At 44.3% G+C, this 24226-nt stretch overlaps 2 long non-coding RNA genes across 2 annotated transcripts; both read right to left on the bottom strand.

The window, feature by feature from the left end:
- Positions 1–7489: 7489 nt before the first annotated feature.
- On the bottom strand, positions 7490–8132 carry LOC119912316. Its single transcript, XR_005446122.1, has 2 exons — positions 7975–8132; positions 7490–7847 (listed from the first exon to the last, which is right to left on the bottom strand). It is a non-coding gene; the product is annotated as an uncharacterized LOC119912316 (long non-coding RNA).
- A 14336-nt stretch (positions 8133–22468) lies between these two features.
- On the bottom strand, positions 22469–23064 carry LOC119912320. Its single transcript, XR_005446127.1, has 2 exons — positions 22954–23064; positions 22469–22826 (listed from the first exon to the last, which is right to left on the bottom strand). It is a non-coding gene; the product is annotated as an uncharacterized LOC119912320 (long non-coding RNA).
- Between the last annotated feature and the right edge of the window lie 1162 nt (positions 23065–24226).

The following is a 24226-nucleotide window of genomic DNA, read 5'->3' as shown; positions in this document are numbered from 1 at the left end:
TTAACTTTGTTAAATTATTAATAATTGTGTTTTAAATAGTCATCCTCTGGTCCGAGCTTGGCATGTGTGTGCTTTTCTCTTCTGTAGCGCTTCAGGATAGTAAATACCTTTCTGTATAAAACTTTTCTACATGCTTTCAACCTCTTTCTTCTATTTTATGATATACTGTAGGAATAACTACTGTTAACAATCGCAATGAACACTTGCTGTAATGTTTGTGTTGCTTTTTGCTGCCATATTATCAAACAACACTGCTCTGTTGTTGCAGTTAACATGTACACGATCTGTTTGGCTGATTTCTGTCTTTGTATTCATGTTGTTCACTCTATAACTCGCTGTTGCTTTCAAAATCACCAGAAATGTTTTAGACCTAATCTTTGAGACAACGTGGAGACAAACATTCACACATTAAGTAGATTCTTGCTTACCTAGCAGCCGCGGTAAAGATGATTTCTCCATTTTAACTCTCGGTCATCTGAGATCAACACATTAACGTTCACCAGTCACACCAAGTAAAACCCTCCTCCTTCCTCTTTGTGTGTCACTCGTTCTCTTGTGGTTTTCTCACATAGTTAACAGGAAATAAACTTTATGTTGAGGCTCAAATTGAAAAACTGACCAGGTTGTGCAGAGGCACAGTGGTGACACTTACTGAGAGACAAATCACATCTTTTGCCAATTTAATATTTTATAGACAGCATGTATTAACTTGGTATTTTTTATATAATTTACCAAACAAATATACATCTATAAACATATGATGAACAACATATGATCATGTGGCAATAAATAAAGGACAATTGAAAAATAGAGACATGTGGTTCCCCTTCGAGGGAACTCGAACTGCGTCGGTTACGACACTATGGGAACGCCTCTAGGCGAAGCAGGTCTGAACGTGAATGAAATCACTCCAATCCTATTGGCTTGTTGCTAGAACGGTAAGGTGTGACGGAATAACCGGAGGAGTATAAAGCACACCTGTACACACTCATCATTAGCTTTTTTTTATTCAGCAGGCTCTGTATGTTGTTTGAAGAAAGCTCCAGTCCTACAAGCAGTGTGTCTTACCTGAAGAAGAAGTCTACCAGCATGTCCGGCAACCAGATGTACAGAAGGTGTGTTTTTTCTTGCCCTCGGTACATCACGGATGGAGATTCTCATGAGATGTGTGTCTCATGTTTGGGGAAGGAGCACGCACGGGCAGCTCTCGAGGGGGCTGCCTGCGCCCGTTGCGAAGCCCTTTCCGTGCGGGTACTGAGGTACAGCATGGCTCTCTTTCCGAGGATGGCCGGATGTGTTTTCCCCATGGCGCGGGCCCTGCGGCCGCTGAGGCAGCCTGGCAGCTTCACTCATGGGTTCACAGCGTGATCTGTCGGAGGATTTCGGGACGGCTGAGGCTTTTTCCCGACCTTCATCCGCTGGCTGCGACGCTTCCTTTCCTCGTTCGGGAGCCCGTTCTCGGCTTCTCCCGCTCGCGGTTTGGATCCGGAGACGCTGCAGCAATCCGACTCCGAGGAGGCGGACGTGCTCAGCGCAGTGGACGATGACTTCCGGGTGTCGGGGCGGCATCATCTGGCCGCGCCCGACTATGACGTGCTGCTGGAGGTGGTGACTAGAGCCGTGGCCAAGCTCAACATCAACTGGCCGAAAAAAACCAAAACAAAAAGAGAACAGAGGAGCAGACACCACAGGCTAGTGGTAGCTTGATGAAAGGTTTCTTAAGCACCACACGCCACCTCCACGCCGGTCTCTGCCATTCATTCCTGAAAAGAAATTACATGATGAACTGATTAATCATGGGGCAGACCCTTCTCTACATGGCTTTCCACACCCCGATCACTGAACTACAGTAATGTGATGGGGGTTAGGGACCGTGGTTATGGGAGGATGCCTCGGGTGAGGATGAGCTTGCGAGCTATCTCTCCCCTCGACTTGCGTCCTCCCTGGAGAAGCCGGCGTTACCATCCAAACCATGTCGCACCACATCCACGCTCGTGGGGAAGGCGTACATGGCAGCGGGCCAGGCAGGTGCGAGCTTGCACACCACGGTGCTTCAAGCCTACCAAGCCAACCTGCTACAGGAGATGGTTCAGAGGGGGGGTCCCTCCGAGGAAGATCTGGCGGAGCTTCGCAGAACCACGAAGCGTTAGACGCAGTGCGAAGCGTTCCGCCAGTACCTCCCTCGCCGGTCTGGACCCAAGGCAGCTGAGGCTGCCAGGCGTAGGTCCCTTCCCTCTACGAGCTCCTACGGAGAGGAGAGGAAGCAGAGTGTCGCTTCTCGGGGGCCCCCCGAGGAGCTGGGGCAGCGAGACGGCGCTCTCACCCTCAGCCGTCTGAGAGACGCGATCTGAGGACCGTCATCCAGTCCCGACGGAGCTCAGGGAAGACCGGGGTAGGGGAGTCTTTCTCCCCTCCCGCACCCCCCCCCACCCCCCCCGGAGGCCGACCGAGGTCCCCTCCGCCGTGGCAACAGGTGATGTTATCCCGCCGTTTACACGTTCAGGACGCACCTGCCACCACCGAGTCCGCGCCGTACTGCCTGCCCCGAGGGTCTGCAGGCGGACGGATCCCGACTCACTCACCGTGGATCTTCGGCGGCTCCCCCCTGCCGTTCTGGGGCTTCAGGGGTCCACCAGAAGATCACACGAGACACCGACCACCAGCCCCGAGGGGCTGGTTCCGTTGGCAGACTTTGCAGACGCTTGGCGGAGCCTGACGAACATTTCTCCGCGGGTCCTGCGCACTGCCATAGATGGGTATCGACTACAGTTCAAAACCCGCCCTCCAAATTCAACAGAAGAGAGGGGGTGGTTTGGACTGTGGTCCGCCCGGAGCAAGGTCCGGTGTTGGGACAGGAAGTTTGTACTCTGCTGAGGAAAGGGGCCGTGGAACGTGTCTCCCCCCCAGACAGAGACGCCGGTTCTACAGCCGGTACTTCATAGTCCCCAAGAAGGACGGAGGGCTGCGTGCCCTATTTTGGATCTGCGGGTTCTAACCGGTCTCTGAGGAGATTCAGGTTAAAGATGCTCATCATCCCCGCCACCGTGACGCACATCCAATCTGAGGATTGGTTCGTCACGATAGATCTAAAGGACGCCTATTTCCAGGTCTCCATCCGTCCTTCTCACAGGAAGTTCCTGAGGTTTGCCTTCGGGGGTGTGGCTTACCAGTATCGGGTTCTTCCATTCGGCCTGGCACTTCCCCTCGCACATTCACCAAGTGTATGGATGCAGCACTGGCCCCGCTGAGGCTCCGGGGCATCCGGATTTCAACTTCATCGACGACTGGCTCATCCTAGCCCAGTCTCGAGAGTTGGCGGTTCGGCATCGAGATGTCGTTCTGGCTCGTCTGCGGCGTTTAGGCTGAGGCTCAACGCAAAGAAGAGCGTGCTGGCGCCCACCCACGGGCTACGTTCCTAGGGGTTGCATGGGATTCGACAACGATGCGGGCACAATTGTCTCCGGCACGTGTCGACACCATATTGGCTGCCGTGAAAGGGGTGAAGTTAGGCCACGCCATCACTATGAAACACTTTCAACGAGTGTTGGGTCTCCTGGCGGCTGCGTCCAGCGTAATACCATCTGGACTGCTGCACATGAGACCCCTGCAGTGGTGGCTAAGGAACAAGGGTTTTTCCCCGAGGGGAATCCTCTCCGTCTGGTTTGGGTTACGCGCAAGTGTCTTCGTTCCCTATCAGTTTGGAAGGAAACTTGGTTCCTGTCCCAGGGGCCCGTGCTGGGAGGGTCTTGTCGCCGGCTGGTTCTTTCGACAGACGCCTCCCTCACGGGCTGGGGCGCGGTCATGGACGGCCGCTTTGCAAGGGGATCCTGGCAGGTGCATCGATCCGAGTGGCATATCAACTGTCTCGAGATGTTGGCGGTGTTCCAGGCTCTAAGGAGTTTCCTGCCCGATCTCCAAGGCCACCACGTCCTGGTTCGTTCCGAGGAAACAACACAGCGGTGGTGACCTATCTGAATCACCAGGGTGGTCTGCGCTCGCGCCCTCTGGACAGACTGGCGCGTCAGATCCTCCTGTGGTCCCAGCAGAGGTTACTATCGCTCAGGGCGATGTATCTCCTGGGGACGCAGAATCAGGGAGCAGACCTGCTGTTGAGGCAGGGGCTGAGGCCCGGGGAATGGAGTCTTCACCCCGAAGTGGTGGAGCTCTTGTGCGAAGAGTTCGGCCCCATAGACGTGGATCTGTTTGCGTCTCAAGAGACTACGCACTGCCCGCTATGGTTTTCTCTTGTTCCTCCAGCCCCGTTGGGTCTGGACGCCATGGTACATTCGTGGCCGAGGCTACGTCTGTACGCTTTTCCCCCAGTCGCTCTGCTCCCGGGGTTCTGGAGCGGGTCCGCCAGGACTATGTCGGCCTACTGCTCGTAGCCCCGTTCTGGCCAACCCGGGTGTGGTTCTCGGACATCATGTCGCTCCTGGACGGCCCGCCGTGGCGGGTCCCTCTGAGGTGAGGAGGTTCTTCCCCCATTGCCCCGCCATATGGCGACTGTGGGTCTGGCCCCTGAGGGGGCACAGTACCTAGAGGCGGGTCTAACAGCCGGAGCAGTCGAGACCCTCCTGAGCTCCAGGGCCCCGTCCACACGGAGGATGTACTTCCTGAAGTGGAGTGTTTTCTCCACTTGGTGTAGGGACCGGTCGGTGGACCTTGTTACCTGCCCGGTGGTTCAGGTACTTGAGTTCCTCCAGGACCGGTTCTCTGCTGGTCTTTCCCCTTCCACCCTCAAGGTGTACGTGGCAGCTATTTCATCTTTCCACACCCCTCTGAGGGAGGGGTTCTTGGGGAAACTTCCCTTGGTTGTACTTTCCTCCGTGGTGCCCGGAGGATGAGACCTGCGACTCGGTCCAAGGTTCCCACTTGGGATCTGGCAGTGGTTCTTGGGGCGTTGGCTGAGGCCCCCTTCAAACCCCTGGAGTCAGCTGAGGCTAAGCACTTGACCCTCAAGATGGCCTTTCTCCTTGCTATCACCTCTCTGAGGAGGGTGGGGGAGCTCCAAGCGCTTTCGGTTTCCCCGCAAAGCCTGGAGTTTGCCCCGGGGAATATTAGGGCTATCCTGCACCCTCGTTCAGGATACATCCCTAAAGTGCCTTCTTGTGCGGCAGGGTCCACAGTGCTGCAGGCATTTCATCCTCCACCTCATGTGACGGCGGAGGACGGGAGACTTCATCTGCTCTGCCCTGTCAGAGCACTGAGTATTTACACTCTGAGGTCCTCCCGTTGGAGGAAGGCTGACCAGCTGCTAGTGTGTTTTGGGTCTCCCAGGGCCGGGCTCCCTGCATCCAAACATACTATTAGCAACTGGATTGTTCAGACTATTTCCCTGGCCTATCAGGTGCGCGGTTTGCCTTCACCTGTGGCTGTGAGGGCTCATTCTACCAGAGGCAAGGCGGCCTCTCGAGCCCTCCTTTCCGGGGCCTCTTGCAGGATGTTGTTTAGCGGCTGGCTGGGCCACTCCGCACACATTCATTCGGTTTTACAGTCTTGACCTTCCTTCGGCACCTGGCACTCGTGCGCTCTCCTCTTAGTCGTGCCACTTTATTGCACACAGGGGCAGGAGGGGTTTTCGGCACGGTTTAGTGGGTATCTCGTTCCCATAGTGTCGTAACCGACGCAGTTCGAGTTCCCTCGAAGGGGAACGTCTCGGGTTACGTATGTAACCCTGGTTCCCCGAGAAGGGGAACGAGAGACTGCGTCGGCCCGCCGCACCTCTCTCCCCGCCTGAAGCGCCTGCTTCATAGTTTAAGCTAATGATGAGTGTGTACAGGTGTGCTTTATACTCCTCCGGTTATTCCGTCACACCTTACCGTTCTAGCAACAGGCCAATAGGATTGGAGTGATTTCATTCACGTTCAGACCTGCTTCGCCTAGAGGCGTTCCCATAGTGTCGTAACCGACGCAGTCTCTCGTTCCCCTTCTCGGGGAACCAGGGTTACATACGTAACCCGAGACGTTTGTTCTTGTCAGAAACCCAGTCATAGTCACCAGCTGTGCTCAATGTTTTTACACTGTACCTTCATCATCATCATCATTCAACCTCACCCCTGTATTCTGGCATGGCTGCAGAACATTGACTTTGAAGCCAAAAAGGCTCTCAAGACCGACAGGCCTGTAAAAGTCCCCCCAAGAAATTCATATATTTTGTTATATTTACTTTTACTTACGGGTCACCTGACCCACCTGTCTGTCTTTACTTAGTTTATTTCTTCAAACAGAGAAACAAAAAAAATTAAACAAAATTGGACAGTTATTTTAGTTTTTTTTGATTCATGGAAATATTGGTCTGTTTTTTGTTTCTTCACTTTTAGGTCCATACAAAAAACAAAACAAAACAATTATAAAAACAAACTATTCAAATGTATACCTCTCTTCCTGACTGACCTGACTCATGACTTTTAGGGGGCAACTTTACGAATGCCATCCGCAAAAATGGCTAGTAAGAGTGACTGTGGCAAGCCACTGCTGAATTCAACCCACGTTTTCTTCATTTTGTACATAAGCACATGTCCTTATTAAATCTGTTGTGTTTAACACCTCTGGTTTCACCATGTACCGTTAGCCCCGTAGTATAACACAGAAACTCACAAGTTAAGGCAAACATTGGCAACAGGCTATGTACCACAGTACTTTAAAGTAGCTGTAATTAAACCTCTTCCGCTTTTGATCGAGGGGTTTTAGCAAACTGTAAACCTATATTTAACCTTCCATTTCTCCCAAAGATGCTTGAGAAAGCAGTCGCCAAACAGCTGTGTGACTTTCTACAGAGCAAGAGTTTATTTGAGGATTGTCACTCAGGATTTAGAGATCATCATAGCACAGAGACAGAACTGGTGAAAATTACTAATGACCTTAACTAATACAAATATTATTGACATTTGTGAATCGATCCATAATCGTCCAAGTCCCCATCGCGATGCATCTAAAAATCAATTATTTCCCCCACCCCTAGTAGAGAGTGGCTGAGTCCAAACAAATCCATAAAGAAACAAAATCAAAACAGCCATTCAAAATCAAAAGAAGGCAAAAGTGCAACAAAGATCCACAAACAAAACAAGCAAGATTAAAAACTGGAACACATTTGAAAGAGCACAACAAGCTACAAGGATCTGACAAAAGGGAACAAACAAACCTACCGTTAAATAGAGGGGGCAGGGTAACTGTAACACAGGTGAGACACATGGGACTAATAAGACTGAACAGAAAACAAAGCTAGACAAAGACACCGGACGCTCCAAAACAAACCAGGAAGTAAAACTCACAAAGACGCACAAGGGCGACTTAAAAAAAATAAAAACAGAGCACAGAAACAAACGAACAACTGACAAAAAAACAAGAACACAGGAGGCGGGGAGTGATAAACACAGGAGGAAATGGCAGAAACACAACAAAGATGAACAAAGAAAAAGCCAAACCCAAAACATGATACATCCTCTGTATAACTTGTAACTTAGCATGACAGAGACTGAGGTTTGGTCAATTTTGTGAAGTTTATTGAAAACTTTTAAAGTAAATAAAAACCCTGTTTTAAAACATCTAAACCAAACAAGCAAGAGTAACAACAAAACTCAAACCAGAACCTGAACCTGAGCTTTTATTTGGACCAAAAACATGTCGACAGCTTTGTCCATTTGTCCAGGGGTCTGTATCATGAAATCTGAGGTTTATTTGCTGATGACGCAAACATTTTATCTTCATTTAAGAATCACAACACACTGGATCAGCTCAGAAGTGATGCTCTGTGGTGACAGCAGTGATGATGTCATCATAGTCATTATCCAATCCCTCATCAGCCTGGGGGGGCGGGGTCATCACCATAGAGGCGGGCAGGTCATTTCCTGCAGTCAGAGCAGGGTAGAAATAAAATATCAATCAGTAAGCATCAGCTAAATTAATAAAGGTAATGATTGATCTATTAATTAATTGATTGATTGATTGTAAGATCAGTGAATGATTCAGTGTTACCTGTGGCCCTGTGTCGATATAAAGACACCATGAGGACAGTGGAGATGCAGTACGGACAGAACACCACCAGGTGGCAGATCAGTCTAAACACAAGCTGGAAGGGGGCTGAGGCAGGGGGTGTTGGAGGAGGCGGGGTTGTCGGGGTGGTCAGAGCTGCGGATGTGGGCAGAGATGAGGTTGCAGGTTTACCTGTAAAGAGAATCCACCTGGTCAGGTGAATCTCTGGATGAAATAAGTCCTGAAATCAAAGGTAACCTCCTCACCTGTGACAGAGATCCAGCTGGATGGAGACTCTCCACGACCTCTGATGTTACACTTGTAGAGGCCTTCATCAGACTTGTTAACATGGTGGATGGTCATGTGACCTGTAGGCTCAGTCCTGATGAGGGAGCCATCTTTATAGAAACCAGCTGGGAGGTTGGAGGGAGGGGTCTTTGTTTTACAGTGCAGATTGACATCATGTCCCTCCATCACAGGGAGGACAGGACTCTGCAGGATCACTGGTCCACCTCAACACAGAGACAAACTACAGCATTTCATCATTTACACACAGCTTCATCAACACTAACTGTCCCATGCAGCGATGTAGCTGATGTAACAGGAAGAACCAGCTGGTTCTCCTCCCCAGTCGTCACACTGAGTCCTGGTTCCTCTGGTTGTGTTCCTCCTCAGCGTCCATCCAGCAGAGCTGTCGTCTTCCTCACAGCTCAGAGAGACAAACTGATCTTTAAACAGCTGAGAGCTGCTGGGACTCACAGTCAGAGAGGCTGGAGGAAGAGACAGAAAGATGTGGTTGGAGAGAACATTTGCATAAATTTTCTCCACATTCCTGATATTCCTACTTTCTCACTTCTTCACTGCTGAACTGATCTCTGAGTTTCAGGCACTGAATTAAACTCAGATTTGAGCTGATAGATGAAAGTTTTCTGCATGTTTTCAGTGTTGGTTGAGATCTGGCAACATGTTTGTAAACATCTTTTTTATCTGTTAACAACTCCTGTGGCTGTGACAGAAGAAGTTTTCTCACCTTGGTTTGTTGTGCAGCTCAGCAGTGAGGTCAGAACTAAAGAGAAATCACACTCAGGTTGGTTTGTGGTTTTAACATGAAACAAGACCTACTTCTACAAAACAGAGCAACCTGTTTGTAGAAAACCACCACACATTTATATTAGATATGTATTTAGTCCAATTTCCACAAACAGACCATGTCGGAATGTGTTTCGAAGTGTCCTTGGGCATAGGGGCGATATTTTATATTATTTTCTATCCTCCAATTTTAGATTTTGGAGAAGCAAGAGAAGGGACAACCAATTAGCCTACAGTTTGATAAGGCTTTTCTTTTATTAAACGGATTTAATGTCCCTGAATACTGACATTTTTCAGTTTCTAATGTTTTACTGAATGATCCGCAACCGCGCTGGCCAACAGGTCAGCTTTTGCGGAACGCTGCTTGTGTGTCTGTCTCTCGGGGCCAAACTAATACTTTCAATATTGAGGAGGGATACGAGCGGCCCCTCCCAACTTGCTGAATTATGATTGTCTCAACGGTGCCGATGAGAGGTGTTTACTTTCCCTCTGGGGCGAGTTTAATCCAAAAACCTTTTACACCGGTTTGCTACATTTGTCGGGGCTGAACTCAGCCCAGGGTTGTGTGACAAGTGCAACAGAGACGGTAAATATGGGAAAAGAAAGAAAGAGGAAAAAGACATGTGTGGTGCCGAAAATATAAGAATTAAGAAGAAAAAGATGTTGAGACAAGAGGCAGCTGAATGCGCCAACTTAACCGACTAATGAATAAATAGGTGCACAATTAGTAATGCATTTATTATGTACATTTATAAAATGCATTTATTACATACCATACACATATACATACATACACACATATATATATATATATATATATATATATATGCACAAGAACAAGACAAGGCAAGATTTTTAGCATTAAACTGGTAATTTCCTGCATTCGGGAGACATTTTCTGCTCCAATTTACGGTGGAAATGTCTGTTTTTATATGAGGGAAGATTATATTGCATTGCATGTTTTCTTATTGTGCAAATAAACCTTTCTCAAAGCGTTTTCATTTGTTAGTTAACATTTCTTGGTGCTTTTTTTTCAGAAGATTGTTAACAAATGCTCTCAAAAAGTGATGGGGACAAAATCAGCCGGGTGGGGAGATGTCTCCAGCATGTCCCCACCACTTTTGCAAGGCATTGTATGCATGCTACATTCTCATTAGGGGCTGAGCACCCCTAAAGGTCTGATCCTAGAATCGCCCCTTCTTGGGCAAGATACTGAGCCCCCGATGGCTCATCAGTGTATGAATCTGTGTGAGTGTTAGTTTCCGTTTGAGCACTTAGGCTCAGTGTATGAATGTGTGTGAATGGGTGAAGCGTAAAGCGTTTTGAGTGGTCGGAAGACTACAAAGGTCTTATAACACGTCTAACTCCTAACCTCTAACATGCACTTCCTGTGCTCTTCTTCTTCTATCCCCCACAATGATCTTGTATTGATTGCACTTTTTGTTTTGATTGCACTTTTGGTTAACTCTTACTTCCTTCCCTAGGTATCTACCCCATTGATGTGATATGTACTGTGAGCTCTTACTAGTATTTATTGCTGCTCTTACTAGTATGTATTGTCAGTTGTAGACCTGTAGTTGATGCTCTGTTGATGCTTGTATGTTGTTCCTCAAATGTAAGTCGCTTTGGATGCCAAATGAGTAAATGTAAATGTAAATGTAAATGCTATACAAATACAGACCATTTACCATTTAGGATGCACAATCTTTGAGGTAGACAAGTTCAAGCAGCGGCCGGGTTGACTGGAGGGAAAGCTGCTCGTGAGGACTCGCGTAGGTGAGGATGCTGGTGAGGAACATGAGGATTCCTTCCCCCCTCCTTTTCCAAATAAGAACCTCTCCTACGCATTATCTACTTCATTCCAGAGAGTAAAAGTGTGTTGGATTGTGGAGCTGAAGACTGTTTCCCTTGTGTATAGGGTGGATTGACAGATTTTAGGATATTTAAAGACTGCATCAGAAGAGACCTCCATTTCCTGTTTTGCCTGTGTGTGTTGCACGTTACAATTAAAGACTTGATAGTTACTGGTCTAAGTATTTGCTTGTCTTGTGTGGGTTTTGAGTTGTTTTAAGTTTTGCACGTTTAGTTATTTTCTTTTTGTATTTTACATGTTTATTTGCTTTTATATTTGGTTGTTGTGTTTATTCTGATATTAAGACAAGCTTAGCCAAGTTAGCCAAAGGACTGATCCAAGCACTGTGAAGCGTACAATTTATGGTTACCAGCCAGCTCGTTCCCTAGAATGATGTGCACTCCTTCAATTGGTAGTGCCGGCACTTTTGCCCATGGCAACCTCACCTTGGACAAAAACCACAGTTAAGTGTCAGTCTAGGCAGCACGATTAAACCCATTCCCCGTGTCAGCACGTGTTCTCCCGAGAAAATGGCAACACAGAGCTCACAATATGTGAATGAAAAGCCCCGGTATCTCTCACTCTCATCTCTTACAGTATCACTCCCCATCACCTCCAAGCTACACTTCTCTCCAGCACCAACTCACAAGCCATAAACACTGCAGCCTTGACGGTCACATAAACTTTACTTTCAGCCACAATGAGAGCAGAGTAGGCCTTCTGTGCCTTACCTGTCAACACACATTGCAAGAGTAATGTGCAGTCAGAGTCTGACCACTGTCTACTCTCTGCTACCCGCTCAATAAGTGAGAAAAAGCTGTCTGGGTCTCGTTCACAAAACAGCTCATCAATGTCTCCCAAACAACCAGATTGTACAACTCATTCACAAAATGCGGCACACAACTTAATACTAGACCACAACTAACCTCCGCCGTCAAGCAGACACCGAGTCATAAGGACTGGACGAGCCCCCATTTGTCACAGCCCGGCACTATGGCTGCGACAAATATGGGAGACAAAACGAGCTTGCACGAAAAAAGTAACGGTTTATTTTACAAAATAATATTTAACAAAGATAATAACGTGAATAAGTGTCAGTCACGTCAGTGTGTGAAATGTCAGTGAGAACACAAAATCAATCAATAGCTGCACCCGTGATGAGAGAGCCAGAAAGACAAAAAAGGATGTGAGCTTTATAGCTCCCAAACACTCAGGCCCGCTGATGACGACCTCCCAGCCCCCATCCTGCAAGATAAGACAATAACAAAAAGACAGGACACAGGATACCTAGTGCCTGGGAGGGGTTGTCACACTCCCTGACTGCTGTCCCCACTCTCTCATTTAGGGTTGCTTATTTCTCAACATCAGGCAGCCAGAAGGAGGACTGAGAGCTTGGAGGAGCTCAGCAGGTGGCAGCAGCTTTGGTCCTGGAGCCACACTGAACATTTTCAACTGTCCATTATATACACTTAAAGTGCCATTAAATGTAATAACCCTATTTTAACTTGTTTGTTTTTGTATATTTTAACTTTGTTAAATTAAAGATAGTCATGTGTCATATTATTAGAGGTTGAAAAGTCAACCTCTGTTCCAAACCTGGCATGTGTGTGCTTTTCTCTTCTGTAGCACCTTACCTTTTTGTATAAAACTTTAAAACTTTTCTACTTTTCTTTATAACTTACTGTTGATCTAAAAATCACCAGAAATGTTTGAGACCTAATCTTTGAGACATCGTGGAGACAAACATTCACACATTAAGTAGATTCTTACTTACCAAGCAGCCGCGGTAAAGATGATTTCTCCATTTTTACTCTTGGTCATCTGAGATCAACACATTAATGTTCAGTCACACCAAGTAAACCCTCCTCCTTCCTCTTTGTGTGTCACTCGTACTCTCGTGGTTTTCTCTCACAAAGTTACAGGAAATATACTTCATGTTAAGTCTCAGTGGAAAACTGACCAGGTTGTGCAGAGCCACAGTGGTGACACTTACTGAGAGACAAATCACATCTTTTGCCAATTTAGTTTTTTATAGACAGCATGTATTAACTTTGTATTTGTATATAATTTACCAAACAAATATACATCTATAAAAATACCCCCCCCCACTGCTGAAGTCTGAGATCCTGAGTTCAACATCATCTACAAGTCAAACTAGAACATGAGGAGTTCCACAGGGAAGTGTTGCGGGTCCTCTGCTGTTTGTGATCTATGAAGGAAATGTGAGGTTTATTTACCCATAGTCATCATCCGAACCTTCCTCAGCCTGAGTGGGCAGGGTCATTGTTATAGAGGCAGGCAGGTCATTTTCTGCAGTCAGAGCAGAGATCCAGCTGGATGGAGACTCTCCATGACCGCTGATGTCACACTTATAGAGTCCTTCATCAGACTTGTTAACATGGTGGATGGTCATGTCACCAAATCATCATCAAACCAAATACAACCTTAAACGGTGTTGCAAATTCACCCGGTGCTGTATCTAGTTTATATTAAAGCAGTTCAGGTGGTGACTGAGTGTGGAAGTGCCCCTGAAGCTTTGTGGAAACAGAAAGCACAGTGACATCTGGTGGCTTGTAGAAGTTATTGCAACTCAAATTTAGGATGAAAACACATCAGTCATTTTATTGGCCAGGTGTATGTAAACATACTTTGTCACACCGGACTCACAGTGTTAATAGATTATATTCATCAAATGCCAAAATTAAGTGAGTGAACAGAAGAAAAATCAAAATCAAATCTCTTTAATTCTTTTTATTATTTCTGTTGCATAATCAAGTGTAAAGATTTACAAATTAAAGTGCTCCTCTAAACCAACACATTCTCATCTGAATGCATCATAACTGAAGCTTTCAGACAGCGTGACAAAGCGTAAGGATTTTACGCTAAAGGCACCCTTCAGCGTCCCTGTGAAACGCCCCTGTTTGCTACGTTGCAGCAACACAAGGGAGGCTAATTTGGCCTCCCTTGTGTTGTGGGAGGTTAGTTTGGGTCTGCATTTCTACAAACAGAGTTGGGGATTTGGTCAAAATGAATGGTCTCCTCAATAATAATAATAATAATAATCCTTATTTGTAGAGCACTTTTCAAAAACAAGTTACAAAGTGCTTTAACAAGTGTAAAGAATAATACAAAAAAAAGATAAGAGCATGAAAATTTAATATAAAATTAGTAAAATACAATAAAATAAAAGGGATAAAATAAAGTCATATAAGATCGGGAAAAGCTCTCCTATAAAAGTATGTTTTAAGAAGGGCCTTAAAAGAGTTCACTGACTCAGCCGACCTGATTTCCTCGGGCAGGCTGTTCCAGAGCCTCGGGGCCCTGACAGCAAACGCTCTGTCCCCTTTAGTTTTCAGTCGAGACTCTGGAACAGACAACAGACCTCTGCCCGAGGATCTCAAGGTACGTGCTGGTGCGTATGGGACTAAAAGGTCAGAAATATAACAAGGCGAGAGGCCATGAAGAGCTTTAAAAGTGATCAATAGAATTTTAAAGTCAATTCTAAAACATACTGGGAGCCAGTGTAATGAAGCTAAAATAGGAGTAATGTGGTCATATTTCTTTGTTCTGGTTAAAAGCCTGGCAGCTGAGTTCTGGACAGTCTGGAGTTGATCAATAGATTTTTGGGTTAAACAGGTGAAAAGGCTGTTGCAATAATCCAGGCGTGATGAGATGAAGGCGTGTAAAATGGTCTCGGTGTCCTTAAAAGTTAACATAGATCGAATTTTAGCTATATTTCTAAGTTGATAAAAACATGATTGAACAAGCTTTGTGGTGTGCTGCTCGAAATTTAAATTACTATCAAACCAAACACCAAGGTTCTTTGCCACAGGCTTAATGTGATTTACTAGGGAACCAGCAGATGGCAGTATTTGATTTGCCATCTGCTGGGACCCGATGACCAGGATTTCTGTTTTGTCTGAGTTCAGCTGGAGGAAATTATTTGACATCCATTTTTTAACTTCACAAAGGCAGTTGTTAAGTGAACTCAGCATTCCAGGGTCTGTGGATCTGACGGGCAAGTATATTTGTGTGTCATCAGCATAAATATGAAAAGAAATGCCATGTTTATGGATAATATGTCCAAGGGGAAGCAGATACAAGGAAAACAAAATGGGTCCTAAGACGGACCCCTGAGGCACACCATATTTAACTGGACAGAATGAAGAGACATAGTTGTTTACAGACACGCAAAACTTCCTATTTGACAGGTAGGATGAAAACCATTCTAGGGCAGTACCAGAGATCCCCACCCAGTGCCTCAGTCTGTCTAACATGATGTTGTGATTAATGGTGTCAAAAGCAGCGCTAAGGTCCAGGAGTACAAGGACTGAGCACATACCTTCATCAGCAGACATTAAAAGGTCATTGGTGACTTTAAGCAGGGCAGTCTCAGTGCTGTGGTACTTCCTAAAACCAGACTGAAACTTTTCAAATATTTTGTTATTTTCCAGCACAGTGAGCAGCTGTTTGGACACAATTCTTTCTAGAATCTTTGCAATAAAAGGCAGTTTTGAAATTGGTCTAAAATTATGTGGGAGGGAGGGATCTAAACCAGGTTTCTTTAAAAGTGGGTTCACGCAAGCTGTTTCAAAATAATCAGGGACACAACCAGTAGATGTTGAAAACAGAGATCAAGGGGTTGGGTTTAGCAGCTGATCCACAGTCTTAAACAGAAACCTGGGATTGTGTTTATGTGTAGTAATGAGTTCAGAAAAATAGTGTGTTCTCGCATCCTTAACCATTTTATTGTAGTTAATTAATAAATCCTTCAGACTGAGGTAATGGACTTGGAGATTGGATTTTTTCCATCTGCGCTCTGCTTTCCTGCATTCCCTTTTTAGGCTGCGAATGCTGTCATTTATCCAGGGTTGTTTACTAGCTTTAGACGTAGGCCTAACCTTTAGAGGAGCAGTAATATTTAGTGACGACAAGCATATATATTGAAGTGATCAACCAGATTGTTGGTGTTGGAATCAGACAGGTGTTGGCTTTGGCTCTGAAAGAATGTGCAAAACTTTGAAACACTTTGTTCATTAAAGATGCGACAACACACGGAGCTTGGTGAGGCGGCATGAGTAACAGGCGAATCGCAGCTAAAAACAATACATCTGTGGTCAGATATGGTCATGTCCACTAATTCCACAGAGGAAATGCTGACACCCAGGGTAAAAACCAAGTCCAGTGTATGACCACGGTTATGTGTTTGCCCTTTGACATGTTGTTTGAAGTTAAAAGAAGTGGCCATATTTAAAAAGTCAGTTGCATTAACATTGTTGGGGTCATCAACATGAATATTAAAATCGCCACAAAGAACAATTCTGTCATAATTTAAAACCAGAGTAGATAAAAATTCAGGAAGTTCTGATAAAAATCCTCCAGGCGGTTTTGGGGGGCGATAAATTATAACAAATATGACAGGTTGCAGCCCTCCAACTTTAAGAGTGAGAACTTCAAAGGAGCTAAATTCATCACAGCGTACTTGATGACATTTAAAATTTTTCCTATACACGCTCACTAGCCCACCACCACGACCACTGACCCTCGGTTGACTAAAACAATCATATTGAGGCGGACACAGTTCAGCTAGTTGGGTATAGTCATTCATTTGCAACCAGGATTCAGTTAAAAACATAAAATCTAGATTCGCAGACAAGATAAAATCATTTAAGATAAAAGTCTTACTTGAAAGTGATCTCACATTGAAGAGAGCCATTTTAAATGAGTTTGTTCTGGGTGCTGGAGTTGGTGCAGTTGTCCTGTGTGGGATGTGCACATTTCGGTTTACTGGTCTATCACATAATTGTGGAAAAAGACCAATTATTGTCTGATAATACACTGCTCAAAAAACTAAAGGGAACACTTAAACAACACAATGTAACTCCAAGTCAATCACACTCCAGTGAAATCAAACTTATTAACTGAACACTTAGGAAGCAACACTGATTGACAATCAATTTCACATGCTGTTGTGCAAATGGAATAGACAACAGGTGGAAATTATAAAGGCTCCTTGGCTTTTCAGAGTGATATAGGCAGTAAAAACATTTAGTATGACACTAGTAGAAACACTAGTATGCTAATGAAGCCTGAATAAAAACATTATTTAACAAAAGTAGTTAAGGACCCCTGGTTTAAGTTACTATCAGCAGGTTGAAGGCAGGAATCTAGCTTGATGCATATTTGCATAGTAGGCTAGAACAAACATTGATATCAGCATCATAAATTGAACTTTTGAAAGTTTTAATTATTTAGCCTTTAGGCCTACATGCCTTTGAACCACTAACTTACACTGTGGACGTGGACACAAAGATATATTAAATGTACTGAAATTATACAAATGTCATTGTAAAGGCTATCATTTATTTGAAAGCTGATTTTATTGTCTTCTTGTTTCTGCAAATGAGATATATGTCTTGTTCAGTTTTTTCATTATGCAGTATAGTAAGCATTTTCTCAATGTAGGGCTATGACAACTAAGATGGTATTTTAGCGTTGTCTTATACATTGGGAAAGATGAATGCTTTAATAAACATGAGGGAAATAAGTTATGAGTTAGGCTATACCTAACCCCATTTAAGCATGATACTCATAGCAAACCTGATTTAACCATAATAAAGTAATTATAGGATACAGTGTGCTGAGAAAATAGGGTTGAAATGTGGTGAGATTTCAAACTCTGCAGACTCAAGCACAAACCAAAGATTATCATTATTTGTTTAAATGTGGTAAGGATGGTTCATCAGTGACTACCCTAATCACCATCACTGTTCAACTTCATTAAGAACCAGAACACACTGAACACACTGGATCAGCTCAGAAGTGATGCTCTGTGGTGACATCATCATAGTCATCATCCAATCCCTCCTCAGCCTGGGTAGACGGGGTCATCACCATAGAGACTGGCAGGTCATGTCCTGCACTCAGAGCAGGTTAGAAAGAAAATTTACTTAATTTATCTTCATCTAACTGTCAATCACTGATTGTGGTGGTGATGGTGCAGTGGATAAGACAAATGTCTTTGGTGTGAGAGACCTGGGTTCAATTCCACCAATGTGCCCCTGAGCATGGAACTTAACTCCTAGTTGCTCCATAGGTGTGCGACATCTGACATATATACAGTAGTAATTGTAAGTCGCTTTGGATAAAATTCTCTGATAAATGTATTGATTGATTTTATGAATTGACTTATTGTAAGATCAGTGAATGATTCAGTGTTACCTGTGGCCCTGTGTCGATATAAAGACACCATGAGGACAGTGGAGATGCAGTACGGACAGAAGACCACCAGGTGGTAGATCAGTCTAAACACAAGCTGGAAGGGGGCTGAGGCAGGGGATGTTGGAGGAGGCGGGGTTGTCGGGGTGGGCAGAGCTGCAGATGTGGGCAGAGCTGAGGTTGTAGGTTTACCTGTAGAGAGAATCCCACCTGGTCAGATGAATCTCTGGATGAAATAAGTCCTGAAATCAAAGGTAACCTCCTCACCTGTGACAGAGATCCAGCTGGATGGAGACTCTCCACGACCTCTGATGTTACACTTGTAGAGGCCTTCATCAGACTTGTTAACATGGTGGATGGTCATGTGACCTGTAGGCTCAGTCCTGATGAAGGAGCCATCTTTATAGAAACCAGCTGGGAGGTTGGAGGGAGGGGTCTTTGTTTTACAGTGCAGAGTGACATCATGTCCCTCCATCACAGGGAGGACAGGACTCTGCAGGATCACTGGTCCACCTCAACACAGAGACAAACTACAGCATTTCATCATTTACACACAGCTTCATCAACACTAACTCCACAGTCTGATCTTACCAGTGACAGTGATGTTGATGGTGTTACTGGTTGCTCCCTCTCTGGACTCACACCAGTAAACTCCACTGTCCAATGCAGCGATGTAGCTGATGTACAGGAAGAACCAGCTGATCTTCCCCAGTCGTCACACTGAGTCCTGGTTCTTCTGGTTGTGTTCCTCCTCAGCGTCCATCCAGCAGAGCTGTCGTCCTCCTCACAGCTCAGAGAGACAGACTCTCCTTCAAACAGCTGAGAGCTGCTGGGACTCACAGTCAGAGAGGCTGGAGGAAGAGACAGAAAGATGTGGTTAGAGAGAACATTTGCATTAATTTTCTCCACATTCCTCATATTCCTACTTTCTCACTTCTTCCCTGCTGAACTGATCTCTGTGTTTCAGTCGCTGAATTTCAGAGAAGAAATCCGAATCCCACTGATTTGATTTTCCCAAATGTTTTCTGCATACTTATAACGTTGGTTGAGGTGTGGCTACATGAGTTTTTTTATTCATTATCTCTTAGCCACTCAGTGTTGCAGTCTGGACAGCTTTGGCTGTGACAGAAGAAGTTTGCTCACCTTGGTTTGTTGTGCAGCTCAGCAGTGAGGTCAGAACTAAAGAGAAAACACACTCAGGTTGGTTTGAGGTTTTACATGAAACAAGACATCTGGACTTTCTACAAAACAGAACAACAGCCACACATTGATATTAGCTTTGGAAATAACAAATTGTATTTTATTAAGGAGACATACAATTTTGATTTAGTTCAATTTCCCCAAACAGAGCAGTCAGGACATGAAACCTTCGACGCAGCAGGAGTGAAAGATGGCGTTGGGGCCTCTCCTACGCATTATCTACTTTGTTCCAGAGAGTTGGATAGCTGAGCTGAAGCCTGTTTCCCTTGTGTGTAGGGTGGATAGATGGATTTTAGGATATTTAAAACAGCCTCAGAAGAGACCTCCATTTCCTGTGTTGCCTCTGTGTGGCACATTACAATTAAAGACTTAATAGTTACTGGTCTAGTTGCTTGTCTTGAGTGGGTTTTGAGTTGTTTTTAGTTTTGCACGTTTAGTTATTTAGTTTTTTGCTTTTATATTTGGTTGTTGTGTTTATTCTTATATAAGACAAGCTTAGCGAGTTAGCCAAAGGACTGATCCAAGCACTGTGAAGCGTACAATTTACTTGACTCCTTGACTGCTGTCACCACTCGGTCATTTAAGGTTACTGTTTCTCACCATCAGGCGGCCAGAAGGAGGACTGAGAGCTTGGAGGAGCTCAGCATGTGGAACAAAGCGTACTGGAGGATTCTGGAAACACACTGAGCAGCTTTGGCCCCGGAGTATTTGCCACTGTCAATTTTATAAACAATTAAGGTGCCAATAAATGAATAAACCCTGTTTTAACTAGTTTGTTTTTGTGTATTTTTCCTTTGTTAAATTCTTAATAATTGTGTTTTAAATAGTCATCCTCTGGTCCGAGCTTGGCATGTGTGTGTTTTCTCTTCTGTAGCACTTCAGGATAGTAAATACCTTTCTGTATAAAACTTTTCTACATGCTTTCAACCTCTTTCTTCTATTTTATGATATACTGTAGGAATAACTACTGTTAACAATCGCAATGAACACTTGCTGTAATGTTTGTGTTGCTTTTTGCTGCCATATTATCAAACAACACTGAAATTCCTGCTCTGTTGTTGCAGTTAACATGTACACGATCTGTTTGGCTGATTTCTGTCTTTGTATTCATGTTGTTCACTCTATAACTCGCTGTTGCTTTCAAAATCACCAGAAATGTTTTAGACCTAATCTTTGAGACAACGTGGAGACAAACATTCACACATTAAGTAGATTCTTGCTTACCAGCAGCCGCGGTAAAGATGATTTCTCCATTTTACTCTCGGCCATCTGAGATCAACACATTAACGTTCACCAGTCAACCAAGTAAAACCCTCCTCCTTCCTCTTTGTGTGTCACTCGTTCTCTCGTGGTTTTCTCACATAGTTAACAGGAAATAAACTTTATGTTGAGGCTCAAATTGAAAAACTGACCAGGTTGTGCAGAGGCACAGTGGTGACACTTACTGAGAGACAAATCACATCTTTTGCCAATTTAGTCTTTTATAGACAGCATGTATTAACTTGGTATTTGTATATAATTTACCAAACAAATATACATCTATAAACATATGATGAACAACATATGATCATGTGGCAATAAATAAAGGACAATTGAAAAATAGAGACATGTGGTTTGTTCTTGTCAGAAACCCAGTCATAGTCACCAGCTGTGCTCATTGTTTTTACACTGTACCTTCATCATCATCATCATTCAACCTCACCCCTGTATTCTGGCATGGCTGCAGAACATTGACTTTGAAGCCAAAAGGTTCTCAAGACCGACAGGCTTGTAAAAGTCCCCCCAAGAAATTCATATATTTTGTTATATTTACTTTTACTTACGGGTCACCTGACCCACCTGTCTGTCTTTACTTAGTTTATTTCTTCAAACAGAGAAACAAAAAAAATGAAACAAAATTGGACAGTTATTTTAATTACTTTTTTTTGATTCATGGAAATATGGCTCTGTTTTTTGTTTCTTCACTTTTAGGTCCATGCAAAAAACAAAACAAAACAATTATAAAAACAAACTATTCAAATGTATACCTCTCTTCCCGACTGCTGACCTGACTCATGACTTTTAGGGGGCAACTTTATGAATGCCATCCGCAAAAATGGCTAGTAAGAGTGACTGTGGCAGGCCACTGCTGAATTCAACCCACGTTTTCTTCATTTTGTACATAAGCACATGTCCTTATTACATCTGTTGTGTTTAACACCTCTGGTTTCACCATGTACCGTTAGCCCCGTAGTATAACACAGAAACTCACAAGTTAAGGCAAACATTGGCAACAGGCTATGTACCACAGTACTTTAAAGTAGCTGTAATTAAACCTCTTCCGCTTTTGATCGAGGGGTTTTAGCAAACTGTAAACCTATATTTAACCTTCCATTTCTCCCAAAGATGCTTGAGAAAGCAGTCGCCAAACAGCTGTGTGACTTTCTACAGAGCAAGAGTTTATTTGAGGATTGTCACTCAGGATTTAGAGATCATCATAGCACAGAGACAGAACTGGTGAAAATTACTAATGACCTTATCCAATACAAATATTATTGACATTTGTGAATCGATCCATAATCGTCCAAGTCCCCATCGCGATGCATCTAAAAATCAATTATTTCCCCCACCCCTAGTAGAGAGTGGCTGAGTCCAAACAAATCCATAAAGAAACAAAATCAAAACAGCCAATCAAAATCAAAAGAAGGCAAAAGTGCAACAAAGATCCACAAACAAAACAAGCAAGATTAAAAACTGGAACACATTTGAAAGAGCACAACAAGCTACAAGGATCTGACAAAAGGGAACAAACAAACCTACCGTTATATAGAGGGGGCAGGGTAACTGTAACACAGGTGAGACACATGGGACTAATAACTGAACAGAAACAAAGCTAGACAAAGACACCGGACGCTCCAAAACAAACCAGGAAGTAAAACTCACAAAGACGCACGAGGGCGACTTAAAAAAATAAAAACAGAGCACAGAAACAAAGAACAACTGACAAAAAAACAAGAACACAGGAGGCGGGGAGTGATAAACACAGGAGGAAATGGCAGAAACACAACAAAGATGAACAAATAAAAAGCCAAACCCAAAACATGATACATCCTCTGTATAACTTGCAACTTAGCATGACAGAGACTGAGGTTTGGTCAATTTTGTGAAGTTTATTGAAAACTTTTAAAGTAAATAAAAACCCTGTTTTAAAACATCTAAACCAAACAAGCAAGAGTAACAACAAAACTCAAACCAGAACCTGAACCTGAGCTTTTATTTGGACCAAAAACATGTCGACAGCTTTGTCCATTTGTCCAGGGGTCTGTATCATGAAATCTGAGGTTTATTTGCTGATGACGCAAACATTTTATCTTCATTTAAGAATCACAACACACTGGATCAGCTCAGAAGTGATGCTCTGTGGTGACAGCAGTGATGATGTCATCATAGTCATTATCCAATCCCTCATCAGCCTGGGGGGGCGGGGTCATCACCATAGAGGCGGGCAGGTCATTTCCTGCAGTCAGAGCAGGGTAGAAATAAAATATCAATCAGTAAGCATCAGCTAAATTAATAAAGGTAATGATTGATCTATTAATTGATTGATTGATTGATTGTAAGGTCAGTGAATGATTCAGTGTTACCTGTGGCCCTGTGTCGATATAAAGACACCATGAGGACAGTGGAGATGCAGTACGGACAGAAGACCACCAGGTGGCAGATCAGTCTAAACACAAGCTGGAAGGGGGCTGAGGCAGGGGGTTGGAGGAGGCGGGGGGGGTGGGCAGAGCTGGGATGTGGGCAGAGCTGAGGTTGTAGGTTTACCTGTAGAGAGAATCCACCTGGTCAGGTCAATCTCTGGATGAAATAAGTCCTGAAATCAAAGGTAACCTCCTCACCTGTGACAGAGATCCAGCTGGATGGTGACTCTCCACGACCTCTGATGTTACACTTGTAGAGGCCTTCATCAGACTTGTTAACATGGTGGATGGTCATGTGACCTGTAGGCTCAGTCCTGATGAGGGAGCCCTCTTTATAGAAACCAGCTGGGAGGTTGGAGGGAGGGGTCTCTGTTTTACAGTGCAGAGTGACATCATGTCCCTCCATCACATCGTCGTGTTCCTCCTCAGCGTCCATCCAGCAGAGCTGTCGTCCTCCTCACAGCTCAGAGAGACAAACTCTCCTTTAAACAGCTGAGAGCTGCTGGGACTCACAGTCAGAGGCTGGAGGAAGAGACAGAAAGATGTGGTTAGAGAGAACATTTGCATTAATTTTCTCCACATTCCTCATATTCCTACTTTCTCACTTCTTCACTGCTGAACTGATCTCTGAGTTTCAGGCACTGAATTAAACTCAGATTTGAGCTGATAGATGAAAGTTTTCTGCATGTTTTCAGTGTTGGTTGAGATCTGGCAACATGTTTGTAAACATCTTTTTTATCTGTTAACAACTCAGTGTTGCAGGCTGCACAGCTGTGGCTGTGACAGAAGAAGTTTTTCCACCTTGGTTTGTTGTGCAGCTCAGCAGTGAGGTCAGAACTAAAGACTCAGGTTGGTTTGTGGTTTTAACATGAAACAAGACCTACTTCTACAAAACAGAGCAACCTGTTTGTAGAAAACCACCACACATTTATATTAGATATGTATTTAGTCCAATTTCCACAAACAGACCATGTCGGAATGTGTTTCGAAGTGTCCTTGGGCATAGGGGCGATATTTTATATTATTTTCTGTCCTCCAATTTTAGATTTTGGAGAAGCAAGAGAAGGGACAACCAATTCGCCTACAGTTTGATATGGCTTTTCTTTTATTAAACGGATTTAATGTCCCTGAATACAGACATTTTTCAGTTTCTAATGTTTTACTGAATGATCCGCAACCGTGCTGGCCAACAGGTCAGCTTTTGCGGAACGCTGCT

Source organism: Micropterus salmoides, unplaced genomic scaffold, assembly GCF_014851395.1.
Source record: "Micropterus salmoides isolate LMB-PRFRI ecotype aquatic unplaced genomic scaffold, ASM1485139v1 Ms_hic_scaffold_2, whole genome shotgun sequence".
Taxonomy (NCBI): domain Eukaryota; kingdom Metazoa; phylum Chordata; class Actinopteri; order Centrarchiformes; family Centrarchidae; genus Micropterus; species Micropterus salmoides.
The sequence above is the reverse complement of the archived record's forward strand: the minus strand, read 5'-3'. Positions and strand labels throughout refer to the sequence as shown.